At 44.5% G+C, this 17832-nt stretch overlaps 1 protein-coding gene across 6 annotated transcripts in view; it reads right to left on the reverse strand.

Annotated features, from left to right (window-relative positions):
• Positions 1–17130, reverse strand: part of LOC147461308 (uncharacterized) — a 33276-nt gene extending 16146 nt beyond the window's left edge. For 2 of the 6 annotated variants that reach the window (XM_086500604.1, XM_086500571.1), the window contains exons 1-2: positions 16632–17129; positions 16358–16413 (exon numbers count right to left, since the gene is read on the reverse strand). The gene's annotated coding sequence lies outside the window, so the exon portion shown is untranslated. Of the gene's footprint in view, positions 1–16357; positions 16414–16631 lie in introns of all 6 variants that reach the window. The other 4 variants (XM_086500586.1, XM_086500597.1, XM_086500579.1 and 1 more) reach the window with 4 other exon arrangements.
• Between the last annotated feature and the right edge of the window lie 702 nt (positions 17131–17832).

Consider the following 17832-nt stretch of genomic DNA (forward strand, 5'->3'; position numbering starts at 1 on the left):
GCCAGAACCAACGGCTTCCGAGACAAAGCATTTGCCACCACATTCTTCTGTCCCTGAACATAGACAATCTGGAAGTGAAACTGTGACAAGATGTTCGCCCACCGCATCTGCTTTTCCGAAAGCTGCTTCTGTGACAAGAAGTAGCGCATACTCTGATGGTCTGTAAAGATAGTAAAATCCGCTCCGAGTAGGTAATGACGCCATTGAGTAAGAGCATGGATAACCACCAAAAGCTCTTTCTCATATATCTGTGCTGTCATCTCCGGCCTAGAGAACAATCCGCTCTCGTAAGCAATGACATGGCCTTCTTGCATCAAGACCGCACCCAGACTACGACCACAAGCATCACAATATACTTCGAATGACTTCTGCAAGTCCGACAAAGTCAAAAATGGTCCCGTAGTCAATTTCTCTTTCAAGGTCCGAAAGGCAGTCACCTCTGTGGATCCCCACGAGAAAGGGACTCCTTTCTGTGTCAAGATATACAAAGGGAAAGCAACCTCTGCAAACTTCCGTATGAACTGCCTGTAGTACGAACACAGTCCCAAGAAGCTTCTAACTTCATGGACATTCTTCAAATTGGGCCAATCACGGATAGTCTCTATCTTGGCCTGGTCCATTTGCACTCCAGCTCCTGAGACAATGTGTCCTAAAAAGTGTCTCTCTGGTAGGAAAAATTCACTTTTCTTTGCATTAATCACTAACTTGTGATCTCGTAATGCCTAAAAGACCTGAAGCAGATGATCTTTGAGTTCTGCCTCATTCTTGGAGAAAACAATGATGTCGTCAAAGAAAGTGCCAACAAATAGTCTGTACTCTCGAAAAATCCTGTCCATCATCCGGTTAAATGTCGCAGGAGCATTGGTTAAGCCAAAAGGCATCACCAAAAACTCAAATAACCCAAAAGTAGTCCGAAAAGCTGTTTTGTAGATGTCTCCCGACGCGATTCGGATCTGATGATATCCACTCTTCAAGTCAATCCTGCTAAAGCACGAGGATCCCTGTAACCTGTCGAGTATATCATCGATCCTAGTAATCGAAAATCTGTTCTTGATGGTGATTTTGTTGAGAGCTCTATAATCGATGCACATCCTCCAAGATCCTTCTTTCTTCAAAACCAACAACACTGGAGAGCAATACGATGAAGTACTAGGCTGGACAAGACCCTTTTCCAAGAGGTTTTTCACTTGGTTCATAATCTCTTCATTTTGTGCTCGGCTCACACGGTAAGGTGGCCGGTTCGGTGGTGTGCTTCCAGTTATCAGATCAATGGTATGATCTTCAGGATGAGCAGGTGGTAACTCTCCTGGTAGGCCCTCTGAGAAGCAATTGGCGTGAGAGTGGAGAAAATCTTGGCGTTCTTTATCAAGTTTAGACATATTTGTCCTATCCTTATCGCTCAATTCTTTCATAAAGATCGAGTAAACAAACAGACTGGATTTCATTAATTGTGAAATGGCCGAAGCCGATACAATGGGGACAGACTTGCCCTTCAGTTTAATATCAAGTACAATTGTTTTGCCCTTTTCTATAGTCAAAGTCGCTTTTCTCGCCCGATAATCGACCACGGCGTTGTTCTTGTGGTACCAGGGAATCCCTAAGAGAACATCACAACCCTCCAAAGGCATTATGAAGAAGTCCTCATGCTCCGAATACCCCTGACAATGCAACCGAAGTTTGCCAATGACAGGTGTAATGGCTACGTCCCTGCCGAGTACCGCTAGAACTGCCTCTGCAAGTGGTCCAATCCGATCGAGAGTAATCTCGAGCCGTGCCGCCAATTCCGGTGAAATGAAGTTGGCCTTCGCTCCTCCATCAAAGAAAAGCAGGGCCTCTTGATCTTTCACTGTGCCCCAAGCTCGGCAAAGTTCTGTACTCTCATCCATGGTGTCGGGATCGGTACCCACACAATCTGGAACCACTCCTGTTTTCATCTTGCCTTATCGTCCACGTTCTTCAGCTACTCTTGAACTCTGTTCTTATCATTCTGTTCTTTCTGTGCCTTTTTAGGGCACTTCGCGGAGATCCACATCCAAAGCACTTCCCCTCTTTGATGAATCGAGCTCGCTCCTGAGAAGTAAGCTTGGGTCGTGCATCCTTTTTCTCTGGGTTGCTCTTTTTCTTTCTACTTTCATTCCCAGAAGTCTGTTCGGCTCGCTATGTCATGTTTTTATCTGTGGGGTAAGTCAGACATCTGCTCCAAGCAGTGATCTCGGATCTCTGTAGGTAGAACCGCTCAATCTGTTCTCTGAACGTGATCTTCTTGAATGAAGAGGCAGGTAGAAAAGAGCTCCAGAATCTTTCACAATAAACATTGATTGCATCTTTCTTGGTCATCCGAAGACGATTCCAAGCAGTTCGTATATCTTGTTCATATTCTTGCGTCAACCAAGAAGAAATAAAAATCTTTTTGAATTTCAGCCATTTAACTCGCGCAATCTTGTTTAAAAGAAGCGTGGACCACCAAGTACGAGCATTCCCCTTAAGGTAAGAGGTAGCTCTCCGAATCTTGGAGTGCTCTGAATAGCGTCCTCCCGCGAAAGCAATGTCAAACTGTTGTATAAAAGACAAAGCCTTCGAAGCATCTGAGTATCCTGAAAAAGTATCAAACTTGATCGAGTGGTCACCTTCCTTAAATTCTCGGACTTTCTTGCTTTTATCTTCGAGAAAGTCATATTGGTTGGCTTTGTAAAAATTCTTCTTGTTCGCATAGAAGTTTCCATCATCAGAATCTGAGCTGTCTGTAGACGAGTTCTCAGTAGAACTGTTAGGCTCTGGGCGAGATTTAGCCTTCTTTGCCTTTTTCTTGCCCTTTCCGAAGCTTTGTTTCTTGCTTGCTTTTTTCCTTTTCTGTCTTCTTCGCTCGAATCTGAAGAGCTAGAAGAACTGGAAGAAGAAGAAGAAGAAGAAGAAGAAGAAGAAGAAGAAGAAGAACTGGGTACTCCTTCAAATCGAACACGCTTCTTCTGTTTCTTTGACTTGTCAAAAGTCAACTGACGACTTCTGACGACCCAAATATCCCGGGAAGTCAGTGCTTTTCTTCTGCTTTTTGCCGTGCTTTTTGGCTTTCTTTTGCGCGTCAAAAAGCTGAGCAATCCGTGTATCAACCACCTCTTGTAATTCCTTCTCTGAACACTGTTTGTGATCAGAAGGTTTCTTGAGAGCAGGTTTCAGTGGTGGTGTAGTGGTTTTCTACCACTGTGCATCGCCGGTCAATTGACGACACTTCATCTCTCTTTGCTCCGCTTGAGTAGGGCGAGGCGGACCATACTCTCTGTCTGAATCTTCGTTGTGATCCCTGCCCGCATCTCCAGATGCAGAGGGAGTCGACTAATCCTTGCGTGAAGCCATAGGTGCCGCGGAAAAAAAAAAATTGGGGATCGGATTTCCCGTAAAGAGAAATCGGCCGTGCTCTGATACCACTGTAACAGACTTGGACACTCCAAGTCAAGAATCAATCGCGAAAGCACCATATAACCACTTCAAAACAATTCATAGATCACAATAGATTTGCACTTGCCCGACGGAGTTGAGATATTGGCCCAAAGACTGGCGCCCCTTTCGGTATTTCTTTATATATTAATCAATGTCAAAGTACAAAGAGCGGTTAGGGTTTCACTCTCAGACTCTGCGTCCAGACGCCTTGAGAAGTGAGGCCCTCACCGCGTATAAAAATATTACAAGGGATGCCCAAAAGCAGAGCCCCAAAAAGCTTTTCAGTCAAAAGCAGTTTCTCTCTCTCTATCTCAAGAGAGGGAAAATAAAGCAGATCAAATCTCTCTCTCTCTCCAATTCCCTTGCGTAGCCAAAAAGCTGCAATTTGCGTCACCCAGCCAGCTTTTTTCCAGCTCCGCAATTTCCAGGATTCCGTACCTGCTGCCACATGGCACTGGCGCCAGATTTTAGGGTTTCCAGCCACTTAGGGTTTCAGCCAGTAGTTAGGGTTAGGGTTTCCAGAAATTAGGGTTTGTAGGATTTTTAGGGTTTCTGTTGTCGGTAGCCACGTCATCACTTTGTGACTCTCTCTCTCTCTCTCTCTCTCTCTCTCTCTCTCTCTCTCTCTCTCTCTTCTCAAAGTCATAAGCAGAGGTGCTTTTGATTATAAACATGGAACTTGCTTCACTTATGCAGGAAAACACACAACGAGAAATTTGGAACAACAATGGGCAGTTCACTAAACCTTGAAGATGCAAACTACTAGACACCACCTAAAACAAAGCACACTTTCCGCAGGAAGGTGCGAGAAAGCATAGTGTCGCCAAATTTGTTAAGAGCAAGGAAGCTTTCTAAAACCACAGATGAACATGTATGAAAAAGTACACCTGATGATTAAGGCTGAATTGCGCCTCATGAGGGAGGAGATGGAAGAGAAATGTATGCGGCTATGGAAGCTCGCAAGAATGATATGAGGAATGCTCTGCAAAAAGACTAGGTGAATTATGCGATGAGATGTACACAAAATTAATAGAGGAAATGCATGCCATTTTGAGAGCAAAAAAAATTGTAATAGAATCTGTGGTGCAAAAGAGATTGGATGATGCACTTGTTACTTTTAAATTGTGGAAATCGAAAATGGAAAAGTGCATAAAGGAAAAAGATGCTTTGATTAAAGATCGCAAGGGAAAACTTAAGGTATGTGAGAGTAAGCCTGGTGCAAGTGAGACTGTTCAAAGCAATACAATGGGTCTGAAGAAATAAAAAAGTTGAAGTCACATGTGGAGAACGGATTGAAGGCCTGGACTAACGTTTTCAAACAATGTGAGGAAAACCCTAAATGGTTAGAAGTGGCTAGAAAGCAAAAAGCTAGCCCCTCACCTTCTTCTCCTAGTATCGTAAATGATACATTGGAGGAGCAGCAGAGAGAGAACATGCGAGCTTTGAATGTACGAATTGTGGGATGGAAAGAGGACAAGAGTCCAAAAGAGGACGCATTAGCTTTATGCATAAAAATGGAACCCAAGAAAATTCGCCCATATATGCATAGAGAGTAGGGAAGATGCATCGAAAGAGAGACTACTTATAATGAAGTTTTCTGATTTGGACAACAAGAAAGACTCTCATATTGATCCGCCTTGAAGGGGGAGAAAATATTTTTGGAAAGATCTCACTCATGCTTGAGTAACACATCGGAAAGAATGCAGGTCACGTATTCTCAAGGCTAGAAAGGCAGGAAAATAGGCAGTTTATAGAGATGAAAGAGTGATCATTGTGGAGAAACGGAGTGCATGACAATGCGACCTATGAGCCTATGCTAACGTTTGCATATGAAATTGTAATGGATCACTTGATCGCATGTAGATGCTTCTAAGGAGACTTTTAGAGGGCGAGATGTTCTATATTCAAAGATCATGAATGTAAGACAAGGGACTTGCCCTCAGTCCCATGGTATAGATGGGAATTAGTTGCAAGGAAAGAAGCTCATGGGGATCCTAGTAGGGGGTCGGGAGGAGTTGCCATGCTTTATAGGGAGAAGTTACATCCTATTATACAAATAGTACGGAGGGATGAACATGCATGCTATACGTGGATCAAAGTTCACATAAAAGATTGTCGTTCATTTTCCAACTCTACCCAAATAGGGAATCGCCTTGTGTGATTATGGATGATGATAATATGAAGTACTCGAAAGTTGGAGATATCATGTTGGTTGGGCACTTCAATGCAAGGACAGCTTGTCAGGTTGCCTCTTTTGATACATCAGCAGAGGATATTTGTATGTCATGAAAATCTTGGCATCGAGAGAGTTCCTAAGGACACATGTACATGCACAAAGTATGGTAAATGTCTTGTAGAGATGGGAACTACGCATGGGTTAGCCATACTCAATGTCATAGCTAAATGGCCACCATCAAGAGTATTTACATGTTAGCCACACTAGCATAGTGCCAGCACAATGGATTAAGTACTCGTTCCACTAGCTCTTATACCACATATGCAAGAACTATCCGTGTCTACGAGACCGATTGGATGTCTCGACCTCCTTTAGTCTCTGTGAGATCTATTGGAGGTCTCCACTAGTCTCTATATAGTGCCAACTCAGCCTCCTCTATTGTTGCAACCAATGTCTTGACCCCACGTTTCCAGTCAGTTGACTTTGAGTATGTTACATGATGTCATTGACAGACTACATACATGCAGATCACATTATCCCAATGGTCTAGTTACTGAGCATTTATGTCACGCCCGAGATACATTGGCACCTTTGTCGGCGCACATGTTTAACAGCGCCATATGCAAAGGCTTTCCTAAGATCCATATGAAAAGGCTATCCTGAGAGCTGAAGCACTTATATTTTTGTGCCGATATTGAAGGTTTAGGATCCTACGCTCCCCAATAACTCTACTCAAAAGAAGGGCAGACACTCTCCAAATGACACGTGAGGCAAGGCAGATCCACAAGCAGTGAGTTGGGGGACTCAACAATCAAAAGTATGCATCTGATACATGTGGGATCATGTCTCACGAAAGCAACCCAAATCCCTCTAGGTAATCCGTCATGAGCTAGCAGCTGCCAGCCATATGAAATGTGAGATCCATCTCACTACATGTAGATCCCAAAGTGTTGATGATTACTGTCTTAGATATGCATAAGAGAGACCCATATGCAACCAAATCCTCATCCGAGTAGTCTGCTCTCCTCTCTACTTCCTGATTGAAACGATGCGGCCAATCCTGATTACATACTCAAAGAATGACACTAGAGCTCGACCATGCTTTGCAGAAGGCCACTGCCACTCGCCAATGATCCCGGTAAAGCTTAGAAATCAGTCTCCCCTCGCATATCCCATCTTCAACCGACCTCATTCATTTGGAGGATTGTCCGAACGCACATACTATCATATCAAGTTTGAGATATGGTGGCCGAAGTACTTCAGATGAGCCCACTAGCCCTGCACGGGCCTGTTCCGACAATGGCGCCAACAGCATCAAAGAGTGGGAGGGGAGAGAGTCAAAGCCAACATAGTCCTGAGTCATATGAAAAGACAGATGCAGTGATAGGGCAAGGCTTAAAGACCTAGTGTTCCAAAGTAGCACAAAGGGGTTTGGTCATACTAGCCACCGGATGATCTCAGTCACACAGACCCCAAACCATCCCACATCAGGCTTTGCCTCTCTTTTGGATGTGCCATTATCCAAATGGCTTCCAACTTGTTTTCTTGGCCTTGGCCCATGCACACTCGAGATCAAGGTTGCATAGGTACGTACGTACCTTACCTTTCGTACGGTACAACCGTACGGTACGGTAAGGTACGGTACCGTACAGTGCTACAATTTAAAAAAATCTGAAAATGCAGCGTTCGTGTGCGGACCTGGAACGCGAGCCAATTTGGTGCCTTTTGGTGGTCTAGAATGCTAATAGGCTAATAGCCCAAGGCTGTATGCCTTATACTGACTGTGTCACAAAGTGATGACGTGGCGGACATTAGAAACCCTAATTTCCGGAAATCGCGGAGGCTTTATTAAAAATAAAAAAATTAAAAAAAATGATGAGCGACGCGAATTTTGACTCTCTAAAGAGAGAGAAAGGACTATCTGCTTTTGATTTTAAAAGCTTTTGGGGCTCTGCTTTTGGGCATCCCTTGTAACCTTTAAATTAGTGGTGAGGGCCTCACTTCGGAGGGCATCTGGACGCAGAGTCTGAGAGTGAAACCCTAGCCACTCTCTTGTACTTTGATTTAATTAATATAAAAAGAAATACTGAAAGGGGCGCCAGTCTTTGGGGCCAATATCTCTAGGCACGGAACTCCGCCGGGCCAATGCAAATCTATTGTGATCTGTGAATTGTTTTGAAGTGGTTATTTGGTGTTGTCGCGGTTGATTCTTGATTTGGAGTGTCCAAGTCTGTTACAATGGTATCAGAGCACGGCCGATTTCTCTTCTATAGGAAATCCGATCCCCGAAAATTTTTTTTCCGCGGCACCTATGGCTTCAGACAATGATCAGTCGACTCCCTCTGCATCTGGAGATGCGGGTTGGGATCACAACGAAGATTCAGACAGAGAGTATGGCCCTCCTCGACCTACTCAGGCGGAGCAAAGAGAGATGGAGCGTCGTCAATTGATTGGCGATGCAACAAAGATGATGCTCAATTTTGCCAAGGACCCGAAGATGGCAAAATATATGAACCAAATCTCTTTGGAAGAGGTACAGATGGAGTGGCAAAGAACCACAACACCACTCCCGAAACCCGCTCTCAAGAAATCTTCTGCCTCCAAGAAATATACGGAGAAGGAACTGGAGAACGTGGTTGATGCACGGATTGCTCAGCTTTTTGACGCGCAAAAGAAAGCCAAAAAGCACGGCAAAAAAGCAGAAGAAAAGCACTGACTTTCCAGGTTATTTGGGTCGTCGGTCGACTTTTGACAAGGCAAAGAAACAGAAGAAGCGTGTTCAATTTGAAGGAGTACCCAGTTCTTCTTCTTCTTCTTCTGATAGTTCTTCTAGCTCCTCGGATTCGAGCGAAGAAGACAGAAAAGGTAAAAAGCGAAGCAAGAAACAAAGCTTCGGAAAGGGCAAGAAAAAGGCAAAGAAGGCTACATCTCGCCAAGAGACTGACAGTTCTACTGAGGACTCGTCTACAACCAGCTCAGATTCCGATGACGGAAAGTTTTATGCGAACAAGAAGAATTTTTACAAAGCCAACCAGTATGACTTTCTCGAAGATGAAAGCAAGAAAGTCCGAGAGTTTAAGGAAGGTGGCCACTCAATCAAGTTTGATACTTTTCAGGATACTCAGATGCTTCGAAGGCTTTGTCTTTTATACAGCAGTTTGACATCGCTTTCGCGGGAGGACGCTATTCAGAGCACTCCAAGATTCGGAGAGCTACCTCTTACCTTAAGGGGAATGCTCGTACTTGGTGGTCCACGCTTCTTTTAACAAGAGTGCGCCAGTTAAATGGCTGAAATTTGAAAAGCTTTTTATTTCTTCTTGGTTGACGCAAGAATATGAACGAGATATACGAGCTGCTTGGAACCATCTTCGGATAACCAAGAAAGACACAATCAATGCTTATTGTGAAAGATTCTGGAACTCTTTTCTACCCGCCTCTTCATTCAAGAAGATCTCGTTCAGAGAACAGATTGAGCGGTTTACCTTGGGTCTACCTACAGAGATCCGAGATCACTGCTTGGAACAGAAGTCAGCTTCTATTCAGGAGTTGATGAGTCATGCGAAGCGGGGCTTTGCCATTCACTCTGGCAGTTTGACCTACCCCACAGATAAGGCCATGACACAACGAGCCGAACAGACTTCTAGGAATGAAAGTAGAAAGAAAAAGAGCAACCCAGAGAAAAAGGATGCACAACCCAAGCTTACTCCTGAGGAGAGAGCTCGCTTCATCAGAGAGGGGAAGTGCTTTGGATGCGGGGAACATGGACATATCTCCGCGAAGTGCCCTGATAAGGCACAGAAAGAACAGAATGATAAAGACGACGACAGGTCTGAGAGTTCGAGAGCAGCTGAGGAATGTGGCAGAAAAGGCAGATAGAAAAGCAGAACTGGTACCACATGGCGTGGGACCTGCACCGAATCTAATGAATGAAAGTACAAACTTTGCCGCTTTTGGGGCAAAGTGAAGGATCAGGAAGCTCTTTTGAAGGAGCCAAGGCCAACTTCTTTTCACTTGGAATTGGTGGCTCGATTTGGAACTACGCCCGACAGACTGACGCCACAGGCGGAGGTAGTTCGACTGGCATCCGGATGGGATGTTGCCATTACATCGAGCATTGGCAACCTTCGTTTGCAATGACAGGGGTGTTCAGGGCACGCGAGTGACGTTCTACTCAGGATCTCTTGGTACCACAAGAACTACGCCGTGGTTGACTACCGGGCCGAGAAAGCGACTTTGATAAATGAAGGGCTTAGAGATTGTACTTGATGAACTTCAGTTTCTTACTCATTCTTTTGGGAGAGAACTGAACGCTGGATAAAGGTTGAGTATGTTTTGACCTGATCAAAAGAACGCCAAGATTTTTCTCCACACTCATGCCGATTGCTTTTCAGAGGGCCTGAAGATCAAACCATTGATCTGATACTTGGAAGCACGCAACTGAATCGGCCACCTTACCGTGTGAGCCAAGTACAAAATGAAAAGATGATGAACCCTGTGAAAGACCTCTTGGAAAAGGGTCTTGTCCAGCCTAGTACTTCACCGTATTGCTCTCCAGTGTTGTTGGTTTTGAAGAAAGACGGATCTTGGAGAAGGTGCATCGATTATAGCACTCTCAACAAAATCACCATCAAGAACAGATTTCCGATTCCTAGGATCGATGATATACTTGACAGGTTACAGGGATCCTCGTGCTTTAGCAGGATTGACTTGAAGAGTGGATATCATCAGATCAGGATAGCACCGAGAGATGTCTACAAGACAGCTTTTCCGACGACTTTTGGGTTATTTGAGTTTTTGGTGATGCCTTTTGGCTTAACCAATGCTCCTGCGACATTTAACCGGATGATGGACAGGATTTTTCGAGAGTACAAGCTATTTGCTGACACTTTCTTTGACGACATCATTGTTTTCTCCAAGAATGAGGCAGAACACAGAGATCATCTGCTTCAAGTCTTTCAGGCATTACGAGATCACACGTTAGTGATTAATGCAAAGAAAAGTGAATTTTTCCTACCAGAGATCATAGTTACCCGGAACGCGGAACGGGAACGGTGACGGGGTCCCCGCGGAACGGGGAACGGCTAGGGGTCCGGAACGGGAACGGCACGGAACGGGAGGTTAAAAAACACCCAAATAGTGCATTTTTTAGCTCCTTGTGTTTAAATACAAGGAGTATTAGAGTGCTTTGACTCTAATACTCACAAAAAACTCGTTTTGAAGACCATTCAACCTTGCTATGACTAGATGAAGATGAGAGAGAGAGAGAGCTTGAGAGAGTGAGAGGGAGAGACTCGAGAGAGTGAGGGAGAGGGAGAGATTTGAGAGAGTGGGAGGGAGAGGAAGAGAGCTTGAAGGCTTGAAGCCTTGAGCCTTGAGAGAGTGAGTCTTGAGAGGGAGAGATCTTGAGAGTGTGAGAGGGAGAGAGCTTGACCCTTGAGGATTAGCTTGTGGAGAGAAAGGGGGAGGGGGGTGCATTTTATGAGTCCTTGAGGCCTTGCACACTTCAAAAAGAAGCCCAAACATTTACTTCAATTTTTCCAATTTTTGCCAAATTTGTTTGTAGCCGTTGGCCGTTCCAGGGGCATTCCGGAACATTCCGGGGGCGTTCCGGAACGTTCCGGAACGGCCATTCCGGTTTGCACTGGCCACCTAGAACGTCAAACGTTCTGTGACGTTTCGGAACGTTCGGGAAGGGAATTGCCCCCCGGAACGCCGGAACGGGGGCTAGGGGGCGTTCCCCGGTAACTCTGCCAGAGATACACTTTTTGGGACACATTGTGTCAACAGCAGGAGTGCAAATGGACCCGGCCAAGATAGAGACTATCCGTGATTGGCCCGATTTGAGGAATGTCCATGAAGTTAGAAGCTTCTTGGGACTGTGTTCGTACTACAGGCGGTTCATTCGAAAGTTTGCAGAGGTTGCTTCCCCTTTGCATACCTTGACACAGAAAGGAGTACCTTTTTCGTGGGGACCCACAGAGGTGACTGCCTTTCGGACATTGAAAGAGAAATTGACTACAGGATCAGATTTGACTTTGCCGGACTTGCAGAAGTCATTTGAAGTATTTTGTGATGCTTGTGGTCGTAGTCTGGGTGCGGTCTTGATGCAAGAAGGCCATGTCATAGCTTACAAGAGCCGTTTGTTCTCTAGGCCGGAGATGACAGCACAGATCTATGAGAAAGAGCTTTTGGCGGTTATCCATGCTCTTACTCAGTGGCGGCATTACCTACTCGGAGCGGATTTTACTGTCTTTACAGACCATCAGAGTTTGCGCTACTTCTTGTCACAGAAGCAGCTTTCGGAAAAGCAGATGCGGTGGACGAACATCTTGTCATAGTTCCACTTCCAGATTGTCCATGTGCAGGGACAGAAGAATGTGGTGGCAGATGCTTTGTCTCGGAAACCGTTGGTTCTGGCTATTTCCGCAATACATCATAGGAGCTTCGAGGATATGGTCGATCGGTATGCCACAGATATAGATTTTGTAGATATTTTCACACGGATACGGGATGGGGAGACAATAGCTGGATACTCCCTTCGGGAAGGCTACTTGATGAGAAAGACTATGTCGTGCGTTACACAGCCGTTAAGGGATAAGGTTATGACTGAATGCCACTGTCCACCTTTTACGGGTCACCGCGGCATTGCTACCACCATGAAAGGGGTAGAGAGATATTTCTTTTGGCCGAGACTCAAGAAAGATGTGGAAGAGTTTGTGCGCAGTTGCTTGGTATGCCAGAAGGTCAAGTTTGACAGGCATAAAGCACAGGGATTGTTATAGCCTTTACCCATACCCACCCGCCCCTGGGAAAGTATAGCGATGGATTTCATTTTTGATCTCCCGAGAACACAGAGTGGTCACGATGGTATCTGGACTGTTATTGACAGATTTAGCAAACAGGCTCATTTCATTCCAGTGAAGAAAACAGTCAAGCCGGATCACTTAGCGAGACTGTTTGTGGCCCAGATTTTCAGATTACATGGCATGCCTGGGACAATTGTCTCCGACGGAGACCCCAGATTTACGAGTTTGTTTTGGAAGGCAATTTGGGAGAACATTGGCACGCGGTTGCAGTTCTCGTCATCGTTCCACTTGCACACTGACGGGCAATTTGAGATTGCCAATTCACTGATTTTAGATTTATTGAAGTCTTGTATCTCGGATCAGAAGACTCAATGGGAAAAGAACTTACCTTTGGTGGAATTTGCCTACAATAACACGATACACTCTTTGACGGGGAAGACGCCATGTGAGATTGTTGAAAGTGCTACGAAGATTCCATCCTTCCTGAGCACGAAAGATTAGATATTTGAAGCGGATGAATATTCGCGAGATTTGGCTACGGCTTTTGCCAAGGTTCGCGAAACTTTGCAGGAGTCTCAAGAACGACAGAAAAAGGCAGCGGATCGCCATCGTCGCGACTTGAAACTGAAGGAGGATGATTGGGTGCTCTTACTTTTGAGAAGGCACGCCTACGAAAGAAAAAGGGAAAGGAGAGGCTTTTTCCAAAGCTTAGTATGCGATACTACGGACCTTTCCAAATCACTGACAAGATAAATGATGTCTCCTTCCGATTGAACCTGCCAGATACTTGGAGGATTCATAATGCATTGCATGTGAGTCTCTTGAACCCTGTTAAGGGTGATGTGCCTGATGATGGGGAGCCTAATGAGCAACCCGAAGTGGAAGAAAACGAGGAGATCCTTGTTCCTGAACAGATTTTGGTACATAACGATACGAAGAAAGGTAAAGTCCGAAGGCGGTTCTTGGTTTAGTTCAAGAACTTTCCTGCATTTGATGCGAAGTGGATGGAGGAGGAGGACCTAGCAGATACTCCTCGGATTGTGAAACTTTACCTCGATGTTTTGGTTTAGCATAGTCTACTCCAAACGGAACCCAGAATTCAGCTTGGCCGAAGATCTGGTGCAGTGGGATGCACAAGAGGGGAGTCACTCCACTCCTTTGTCAACAGATGCCTCGATTTTGATACTAAAGTCACTGATGTCTCTTTGAGCTTCAGGGATACTGAGAGCTGACAGTATTCTGCTGGATGACTTTATGAAATGGAATTCCTGATTATGATACTGATTTGTTCTTGACTTCTTGTGAGTGCAGGAACTGATAGACGAAATGACTGCAGCATTTTGGTCTACTTGATCTCGAATAGACATGGTTGCAATAGGGGTTAGTCAATCGGACATCGATGAGGTCCCGATTGGACCTAGATGTGATTGCTAGCTACATTGCCGATAAATCATGGTCTAAGATCCGAATGAATGTTGAATGTCATGTGATGTCCTGTGATGTCTGGTGATGTCCTGTGATGTCGTGTGATGTGACTGTCGATTTTGTACATGTGCTAGATGCGTGTTCCTAGTACGTAGGTACTAACAGTCAGTGTCTGCTAAGACGGTTTATGGCTTTTGTCGGTTTTGCAGGCGTAATCGCGGTCGATTACAATGCTTTCAAGAGGGGGGTATGTCACAAAGTGATGACGTGGCGGACAGCAAAAACCCTAATTTCTGCCAGAAACCCTAAAATTCCTGCAAACCCTAATTTCTGCCAAAAACCCTAATTTCCGGAAATCACGGAAGCTATAAAATAATAATAATAATAATAAATAAATAAATTTGAAATGATGAGCGACGCGAATTTTGCTTTTTTTTATATAAAAAAAGAAAAGACTCTCTAAAGAGAGAGAAAGGACTATCTGCTTTTGATTTTAAAAGCTTTTGGGGCTCTGCTTTTGGGCATCCCTTGTAACCTTTAAATTAGTGGTGAGGGCCTCACTTCGGAGGGCATCTGGACGCAGAGTCTGAGAGTGAAACCCTAGCCACTCTCTTGTACTTTGATTTGATTAATATAAAAAGAAATACCGAAAGGGGCGCCAGTCTTTGGGGCCAATATCTCTAGGCACGGAACTCCGCCGGGCCAATGCAAATCTATTGTGATCTGTGAATTGTTTTGAAGTGGTTATTTGGTGTTGTCGCTGTTGATTCTTGACTTGGAGTATCCAAGTCTGTTACAGACTGCACGTAACTTTCCAGTGGGCAACAGAGACTGCAGAGACTGCAAAGAAGTTCACAGACAGGACTGAGGAGTTCGCAATGTCCTTGATGATGGGGGCATGCTCTCTACCGACGATTCATCTTCAACATTTGACACAGACTTTTGAGTCTATAGGCATGCCGTCTAATAGCCTATGTGCATGCTTTGGAGAGCGACAGACTTTTATTGTGTTTCATTAATTTGTTTCAATTTGTATGGCATATACAATGCCGGCTTGTGGCTGATGCCATAGACATTATGCTTGTAGTTGAGTTTGGATGGTTGTACCTGTGTTTCATTGTTTTGTTTTAGTTTGTATGGGGTTTACAGTGCCGGCTTTTGGCTAACACCAGAGATAGTATGCTTGTAGTTGAACTTGATTTATCACTGAGGCTTGAGGCATTTGAGTTTTATGTCCAATTGTCAATATATTCATTTTCAGCATTGTAATTTGTAATGTAAATTTGTTTTTGAGTCTATGGGTTTTTCACTAAAAAATGAGTTTTTCACAAATGGTACGTACCTATTACATACCTGAAAGGTGGTTCAGTACGGAAGTACATTCCGTACGTACCTAAAACATGCCGTACACTACGTATCTTTCAACCTTGCTCCAGATGCACCGCCTAGAAATGGACGCCTACAAATTGACATGTTCTTCTGACAGCTATCAGCAAGAGAGAATCCTATTTTCCAAGATTTTACAGCTACCCCCACCCGGCCCCTATGATGGGTTTTATGTTTCAAATGCCAGAGTATCATCCCTAGATAGACAGCTTCTTGGCTCACAAGACTACATCAAACTCTCTTGGCAATCCGCGTTGTTGGTGCAAAGATCACTACTATCCCTTTGATAAGTGGGAGTCTCCATCAACAATTTCAGTATGGCTTGTGAGGAGGATTGCATCCTACTTTGGTGTAAGACATGGAACACTTATGTTCGAAATTTGAATAAAGGCAAGGATTTACTCTCATCCTCTAGTTTCAATCCATGGAGCATTTGGGGACTCTGGTGCTTCGAGGATACTTGAAGCCTACAGAGATGGGCAGCTTTGTGAAAATTGGTATCAAATAATAGAGGTCCATGAAGGGATCACATGCAAAACAGGTTGGTGGGCACATGGAGTAATGATCAGAAGTCGTTGAAAAGAAGAGCTGACAAGGAGAGAAACAGAGGGGAAGCATAAATCTGCATACTTCTTCTTGAAAAAGTCAAAACAGCACAAGCCACAAATACGCCTACTTTATTATGTGCATGCCCCTTGCATTGAACAGTTGAACTTGTCCCTCTGTATTCAATTACCGTCAAAACAAGGGGACACGCACGATGAATATATGCATTGCACAATCACCCCAAACAAAGCCCATTGATGATGCAAAGTAAGCTCTTCATAGCCTACAATGAAACCCAAAAGCATCCTCTGCACAATGATTTTGGACGGTGAAGCTCTGCATAGTTCTGCATCGAGACCCAAAACCATTATCAAGTGCTTATCGCATCTTTCTAAGAGGCACTAAATTGATTCTCTAAGGGAAGGTCCAAGTTACAACGTTGTGAGTTTAGAGTGCACAGACTCTCCATGGACTGCATGTTAGGAGGTGAAAATTTCTACTGCGAACTGGGCAAAACCATGAACAAAAAGACGTATGAACCAGAGCCGTTCGTTCAGAAGATTTATGAGTAGAAGAGCAATACCTGCACTTATATTCTGCAGCCAGGTTCCAGCCTTCTCCACGTCGAGCTCATCACACCTCAAAAATCGCAGACGAAGTGGCAAGAAAATGAGAGCTTTGAACGTTGATTTTCAAATTTGAAGCCATATAGTGGAAATAAACTTTTAAAAGAAAAAACTTGGAATTTCGGAAAACCTACTAGGAAAATTTTATTGACTGGCTACTACTGGCTCCCCTTTTAAAAAAACCATTTGTTTCTAAGATTCCTCCCATCATTTCTCTAAGGTTTTTCTTACCTTTAACACCTGCAGCTTCCGTGAAGAACCATCGTCCACACCCGCCAGTGCCATGCCCTTCCATCCTGTCATCCCCCCTGCCCCTCTCCGCTCTGTCCGTCACTCCTTCCTCGGCCCACCTCTTCTCCCTTAGCGAAAACCCTCCTCTTCTCGTTTGGCAGCATGTAGAGCCTTACAAAAAACCCTCAGTAATGCATATTGCTTCCATCACCAATGTCAGCAAACCCTCCATATCTTGAGTGCACCTGCCTGCTGCTATACTTGGATGCGAGAGCAAACCCTTCGGGGACCTCTGCAGTTGACATCGCATACTACTAGACTTGGATGCAAGAGCCACAGAGAGAGATTTCTCTGAGCGTAGCAATGAGAGAGAGAGAGAGAGAGAGATGCGAAACTGGGAATAAAAAAGCATGGCCTCCACACACACAGAGCTCCCAGGCAGACAACCAATTGCGCGAGGAGAGAGAGAGAGAGAGAGAGAGAGAGAGAGTGCTTTCATGCAGACTGGCACTTTGAACTAACATCTTCATCGTCGTTGTTCAAGAGAATTTTCCAAGATTCTCCTTTAATTTCCTTTTAAAAAATTGTATCGCCTACTAGGAAATTTTTTTAATGTATATTGACTACATTTAAAGAATTTTTCTAACTTTTGTAGTTTTCCTCACCGTCAAGGTCGTTGGTTGTGGGCTAGCAATCTCAGCCGTGCATCCCTGGACCTTCAGCAACAGAATGCAAAATGTCAAAAGTCGGAATTTAATCAAGCATGTGATACGTCAGCATGCGGAATGGTAATCGTCGTTTGCAATGATCGAGCGCCAACTCAGCATGAGGAATCAGTGTGCAACTGTGCATGAGCAGTCAGGCCCCACTCTCCACGACCATTGACGGTCGGGACTGGTCATCCACTAACCATTCCCTTCAGAAAGTGCTCCACCATGGCTCTCGGTATATGTCGGTCGCTATGTGGTTGCTTACACCTTAATGGAGAAGAATATGTGCCAACAACCGACCGTTCCTTACACCTTAACGGAGAAGAATATGCGCCAACAACCGACATGTAGTGATTTTAAATCCAAAAAAACACAGATCGACTTTATACTCAACAATTGGTGTACACTTCAATTGTGCAAACCCAAACAATATGAGACAACAACCAATATCCAATGATTTTTGAATCCCAAAGAACACAAATTGACTATAT

This window comes from Adiantum capillus-veneris, chromosome 3 (assembly GCF_014529385.1).
Source record: "Adiantum capillus-veneris isolate H3 chromosome 3, ASM1452938v2, whole genome shotgun sequence".
Lineage (NCBI taxonomy): Eukaryota > Viridiplantae > Streptophyta > Polypodiopsida > Polypodiales > Pteridaceae > Adiantum > Adiantum capillus-veneris.